Genomic DNA, 7,490 nt, shown 5'->3' with positions numbered 1-7,490 from the left:
CGATGTAAACCCAAAAATCTTAAAAATATAATAACACTATTTTAATGTGTTGTTTGTTGGCGAAACTCTGTACTCGAATCTGATTCAAAATTGGTATTGTAAAGTATTGGTACAGAAAATCGTACAAATTACATAACTATAACGTATCTTGTTAAAACGGTATATATAAAGGCAAGACCTCATTATTTCATATTAATATTAGTTCTATGTAAGATATTGAGAGTGATAATCCTTTATTGTAATGTTACAATTTGAATTAATCATTTGTTGTAATGTAGTATGTGTGGTATCTAATTAATGTTTTAATAATGTTTTGAAGATTGTTTCAAAGTTGATGTTAAATATGTTTCAATATACCGTTTGTTTTGAATGGATACTCAAGTTGATTTGTATGTTGTGATAAATAAAAAAAAATGTAAGCAAACTGACTTTTTAAATTACAATAGAAATTAAATAGGTATATAATTGAGTGAATCTTACAGCAATGTTGCAGCGTGTCGGGGGAGGAAGAGGCGGCCCGACCCTGGGGTTATGGAAGGGCTTTTAGTAGGAGAAAAGTTAAGCTCTTTTATAAGAAGGCAGTTCTATATTTACCAATGTATTTCCTATACCACAGTAAAGTATATAGTGCTTTTTTGGGGGCAAAATTCCACAGCAAATTAAACTGCCCAGGCCGCAGGTTTCTCCAATTTTTCAGATCTTAATCATTTTTTTATTTTTTTATGGAGTTACAAATAAAACACTGATGTATATCGTATATTGATTTACTTGATTTTCTACGATGTAAACATTCGTTGAAACATCATTCATAAAAGTTAAAATACAATAGTATACCATAGACAAAACTAACTCGGCCGTACATAAACTATACAGGATACCTAGGAATAGAACGAGCCTAGATAAAATAATACCGTTACAAAATACAGACAAAATAATAATATTCAAACATTAACAGATAAATATAAATCCAAAAAAAGACATCGAACTACATTACCTTGTATATGTATAATTAAATACTCATTATTGTCAATTTTAAAATACATTCTTCAGTAACGTCTCTAAATATATAAATACATATAAAATTAATTTATAAATTTACAGTGTACAGTAAACAATATTAGCAACCGACTAATTTCATATAACTTTTAACTTAGCTTTAATATCAGATCAAATTAATTTATTCTTAAAAATAACTGTTGTTTCATAAACTATCGTATAATATAAATTGAACTGTTGATTTGTTGTGCAGTTTCTTGTATAAAAAATTATAATATGGTAACTATTATTGCTTTAATCTGGTGTTTAGCATTGCCAGTAATATAAAAATCCTTTTTAATTGCTTAAAACTGGGAATCGCTTTTCAAGTTTTAACAACCACAAAATGTTGTAACATATAATGCCATTTCTATTGATAAATATGTTAGAAAAAGGATTTTCATTTCACTGGACGTCACATACATTATTTAACATATCTGTTATAATATCTAATAATAATATTTGTTAACAGCGCCGTCTATCGAAATAAAACAATAACAAAATCTTCCTTTCATAATAAAAACTAAAACGAACGCAAAAAGCTTAAACGATCTGCGCAAGCACTAAAACGTAACATTATATCGAATCTCTGTACAATAAAGAAAAAAAACTTAACCACTAAAATGTGCTGAAAATAATAAAAACTCAATATAAAGCCTCATCACATGTTAATATCAATGAGATCGCGAATCGACTGCATTCAGCACTGTCACCTGATCGTGGACGTCACGTAGAAACTCGTAGGAATATACATAGCAAGGTAATAGAAGCTAAACCAGCAACCATGCAAATTGATGCATTATTGAATAAGACTTACGCTTTGCTTATCTTGATTTAGTAGCAAGTCTATATACCATTTGAATGTAAAAAAATATGTCAGATTATATAAATCTTTTAGCATTGCCTAAAATGCACCAATTTCTCAGGTTACATAAATACAAGAAATTTAAACGGTCCCATAAAAAAAATGTACAAATTTCCAAAAATAAGTGACCATGTGAGAATGATTTGGGAGAACCATTCTGATTATGTACTCGATGGACATCGGCAAAAAGTAAATATTTCTAGGAGATCAAAGCTGCAAAGATGGGTGTTATCGGCCCTCAATTCAACTAAATACTTGCCATGAGCCAATTACAAACATTCTCAAGAATGATAACTAATCATGCCCTACTCGAGTATTACTGGACCAATCAAAGTAATTGATTCTTATTAACATAATTCAAGGAGTTAAATAAGTCAACCACAACAAGAACTTTATAATCGATGATAATAGCGGTAAAATAGTGACCTATAATTATGCTTAGTCACTATAGTTTAACATAATCTACAGAAAAGTTTCTTTATTAAATTTCAGTAATATTCTCCGGCCCTAGAATTAAAATTCGCAACCATGTGTCAAATATATATAAAATTCAATTATTAAAATTGTATACTGATCTCTGAATAATCGCAAAAATAATTTTATGCAATCATATTTTATTACAGCGTACATCAAATTAATCCAATATCCTTCAATAAATAAGTTATATTAACAGCAGTACGACAAGTCAAAGGACCCTTTAAGCGAAATCTTTAAAAAATACAAAATACTATAAATAGATCAAAATAAATCAATGTACAAGAATACAACCTTTCATAATCATTGTAATACTAAATAGCCTTGTAAACATATTTCAATATAGGGAACTAAGAATCTTGTAATATGACAGTTGATCAATATTTTTTAATATTTTTCTTGTTAAATAATTTCATAATCAGTGTGGGATCATGTTCGACGCCTACGATTCAGTTAAAATAGCTTCCAAAAATCAATGTAGATAACTTGTCAAGAAACATTATTATATCGATTCATGAATACTCATTGTATTTGGCAAAACAAAAAACGTTTTCACACGCGTAAATAAAAGTTTCTATATACTAACACACGTTTGATAAACATTAAAAATGTCAAAACGTCAAGCAATATTTAATATCTTTGCTTGCTTAGGCGTAGGTATCAACTGTAGCGTAGGAATTGAACATGTCTATAGTTCCTCTAAACAGATTCTGCCATTTTTATTTATAACTGTAAAGTTTCAAGAATATAAATAGTTATGAAGATAGGCTAAATAATTCTTAGTCTTCTATTACAACCACAGAGCAGTAATAAAATAAAATTAGACAAATACTATATAGAAGTAAATAGGAGGACGAAATGTTTGAAAGTGCAATTTAAAAATAGACACGTTCAGATATGTATAAAACATTTAGAATCAGCATAGCTTAAAATAAACTACGGTGCATGCTATCACTAAGTACTAAGTGTTTGAAAAAAGCGCTGATAGACCCACCGCTCTGCTAATAAATATAGTTCAGGGTCTTACTTAATTTTCAAACAATTATGTACACATGAAGTAATAAATGATATTGCAATCCACCTGAGAAGAAGTCACTGCCAACCGTGTCCAGTGGCACACAAGTGACACATAAGTCCAATTTTTATTACGTAAAGCCCTGAACCATTCACATAATCTGTCAACTCTTACAATTGGTGGTTTACTTTCCAATGTGCATAAATAGATTTAAAAATCAACTACTTAATAATGAATCTTATACAAAATGTACCTAACATTGAAAAATCAAAATAAAAGTGCAATTAACTTGTAACAAACGAATAATTACGTCAAAATCATTATTCTGTTATTAATCAGAAAAATCACCCCATGTTTACTGCATCGCAAGATACCATGACCCTGTTATGAACAGAGAATATAAGTTAGAATGGTCATGCCACCACAGTCAACATGATCTATGATAAATATAACTTGAACACAAATAATGATTTCCACTAATAAAATGCATCTAGGCAAGCTCTAAGAACGCACAGACAACTTATATTTGGCACTCCTCAAACACAATTACGGAAAAAATTTGATTAACAATCACCTATAGTCTATGTTTTTATTTTCACCGTAGTATTAGAAAAGGTATTGCTTGAAAATATTGAAATACATCTACTGCTACCACAATTTTGTAAATTCGCTATATAAAATTCCCTATTATAATTAACTACTGTAGACTATGTAAAATTACTTTTATAGATTTACTCGAATTAAATACATAAATAGTATCTATTTTTGCTTTAAATCAATCACAGTGTATAATAATACAAGTACCAAAACTCATTTTGAATATAAATAACTTAATTGTTACAAATATATAAAACTCGAGTGAATATATAAAAGTCGTTTTCATTTTAATTGTATAAAATACTCGCGAAAACCGTACACAATAGGTAAACGGAATTGTACAGAAGATTGGATTTTTGGTTGACATGTTTAAATCATGTTATTATTAGTAGGTTTACTAAATTTTACCTACCAAAGATCAGAAAATGACAATTTTTGGTATGAAATAAAAGTCAAATGCCGATATTTGGTATGAAAAATATTGGATAGGTTTATTATTGATAACGTATGTACCATTTTTATCATTAATATGAGCAAACACGATGCGCTGAGCGAGTCATCTTCATAATCTTCAACATTGATTGATTGACAACATATGATTGAAGTAGTCATGAAAAGTACATACATTTATTATGGTTTCTTTATAACAACGGTTCAAGATATTTTTGTTAATCAAATGTTAATACAGTTAGTAAATCCAATCTACCGTACAAATCCATGTTTGCTGTAAATCTAGAAACATCAAAATCATTACGACTCTATTGATCCCTAAACTACATTGCCTTAAGAGCTTACAAGTCTACGCTGCTGTTTGCAAGTCACGCCTTATCATAACCATAAGGTTATTTTATTTAAAGGACACGAAATCTATTTGGCCTCCTAGAACTAATTTCGTAGCTACCTACAGTGCATGATAATATACCCAACTGTTTTGTATTAAGATTCAAAATTGAACGTACAAATTTTTATTGTAATATCACTATGACCACTAGCTAAACCACATTATTATTGCTTATTATAAATTGTTTTCATTTTTAATTAAATAGGGAACGACACAATATATCCTTTATGACCATTAGCAAGAACTTATTAAGTAAATGCATATTAAGTGCATGGGTATATAAGACATTCCAATTTAGATCACTTAGCGAGTAATATATGGAAAGTTACATAAAATAAGATCGTTTATCCCGTTTGTTACATAAGAGTTTATCCACACTGACAATTGAATACCTTTCAGAATTAAGGTCTCCTCAGGTTTTCTATTCACAGTAAAGTTAAAGTAAGTAGCAAATTGCCCTTATAAAACGTGTAAACTGGTAAATACACCATAACTTCTTTATATTGATGAGATATATTTGTGTCGTCCTCGGAAAAACCAATATAATATATTAATTTAAATCTAAGAATATTTTAAAACAAGTTAGTTGATAGAATCTTATCGCGAAAATTTCAGCGCGCCTACAGAATAATACGTTCCCCTAGGAATACTTGGAAATGTCTACACAATATGTATAAATACCGTTACAAACCGTCTAAAAAGATTGTATTTATTGCACGTTTCTAAATACTAATTGTTATTTGATACATCTTCTCAAAGGATAACGTACACTTTTAAACAAAGCCGCAATACAATTATTTTTTAAACAAATATCCATTAATATGACTTTTTGTATTACTTTTGCACCTGATTGAACAAAAAAAAACCTACTTATAGGATAGCGTAATTAAAATAAAAGAAATAGCAAAACTAGAATATCGAGGTAACAAATATGAGCAGAAAAAAGATTTCAAATTATATTTCTAGCGTCGAAGAGTAATCGGTGACGCATGTAAATGTTTTCTTTTTGTGTTTTATGTCACGTAAAAATATCAGTAGGCACGGCTGTGCCTTAGATTTTTTCTTATTTACGTGTAACTTGATAAACGTATTATAATCTAATATAAATAATATATGTGCGCGTGACTCCTTCAAGAAGATGCACCACAGCCCGCTTGGCCGCGACGCGTGTATATAATCGCTTTCAGCTAACACTAGCACCTACACCTTTGTTAAACAAGTTTAGACCACATCTGAACACTTGCGTTCCCACTCTCTAATAGTAATGCATGTAGTAAAACGGACGACCGTCCGCAAGAAAAGCACCAAGAAAAGGATATATTCATTTAAAAAAATATGCGAAGGTGTAGCTGAAAATTTTAAACATTTACTAAGTTTTTAAAATAGAGGAAAAATAGTAGAAAAGTTGATAGAATACAGAAAAAAAAGTTGCGCCTCCATTTTTTTTTGTTCAAAATTTCAATGATTTTGTATTCAATCAAGTCGTATTTTAATTTCATGAAGCTTATTTTTTGTAATGTTCATTTACGAGGGCGCGTTTTTAAGTCCGCGGAATGGCGGGGTTGGAGGGATGATAGCGGGCTTGTTAAGGGCGGTACGTGTTAAGTGACTCATAAATAGTATAAATATAAAGTTTTATCACAATTGCATCATTAGTTTTAAAACTATCGACAATTAAACAACTCAATCCGGAAAAAAAATTAAAGTATGGAGAAAATCGAGCATCGCGCCGTTATAAAGTTCCTTACCAAGCAAGGAAAGTCTGTGCAAATCATAATGGAAAAGATGTCATCGGTTTACGGGGACTCTTGCCCTGGAAAAACGATGGTTTACAAGTGGAACAACCTTTTTAAGCTAGGCAGGGATTCACTTGAAGACGACCCACGACCCAGACGGTCTGTTGAGGTGACCACTCCGGAAACGATGGCGAAAGTCGAAAAATTAGTACTGGAAGATGCTCGGCTAAAGAAGGAACAGCTTGCAGAAATGGTTGGAGTATCGGATACAAGCATTTTTAAATTTCTGCATGACCATCTTGGCATGACTAAGGTCAGCGCGCGGTGGGTGCCGAGAATGCTCACGCCGCCTCAAAAACAACAGCGCGTTGAATGTTAACGTGCGTTTTTGGACCTCTGTGGAGAAGATAAAGATATTGTATTGAATCGAATTGTTACTTGAGATGAAACTTGGGTTCACCATTATGAACCTGAGTCTAAACAAGACTTCATGCAGTGGCATAAAAAGGGTACAGCACCTCCTAAAAGGTTTAAGGTGTCACAATCGGCCGGAAAATTCATGGCGACAGTCTTTTGGGATTCAGAAGGAATTTTGTTTATAGATTATAAAGATAAAGGTGTCTCTATAACCGGAAAATATTACGCAACTATCCTGGAGCGGTTAAAAGAAGCCATCAAAGAAAAAAGGCGGGGAAAATCAACCAGAGGTGTCCTGCTGTTGCACGACAATGCGCCCGTACACAAGAGCCGTATTGCACTGGCTGCCCTGCATAAGGTGAGCTTTGATATTTTAAATCACCCACCCTATAGGCCAGACCTGGCTCCCAGCGATTATTATCTCTTTCCAAAAATGAAAAAAGAGCTTCGTGGAAATAAATTTTCTACAGACGAAGAAGTTAAGGACGCAATTTTTCCGACAAGGACGAA

The sequence above is a fragment of the Epargyreus clarus genome, unplaced genomic scaffold (genome assembly GCF_041222505.1).
Source record: "Epargyreus clarus isolate Ecla_fem2 unplaced genomic scaffold, WU_Ecla_fem_2.2 ptg000027l, whole genome shotgun sequence".
NCBI classification, from domain to species: domain Eukaryota; kingdom Metazoa; phylum Arthropoda; class Insecta; order Lepidoptera; family Hesperiidae; genus Epargyreus; species Epargyreus clarus.
Note: the sequence above shows the minus strand (reverse complement) of the source record.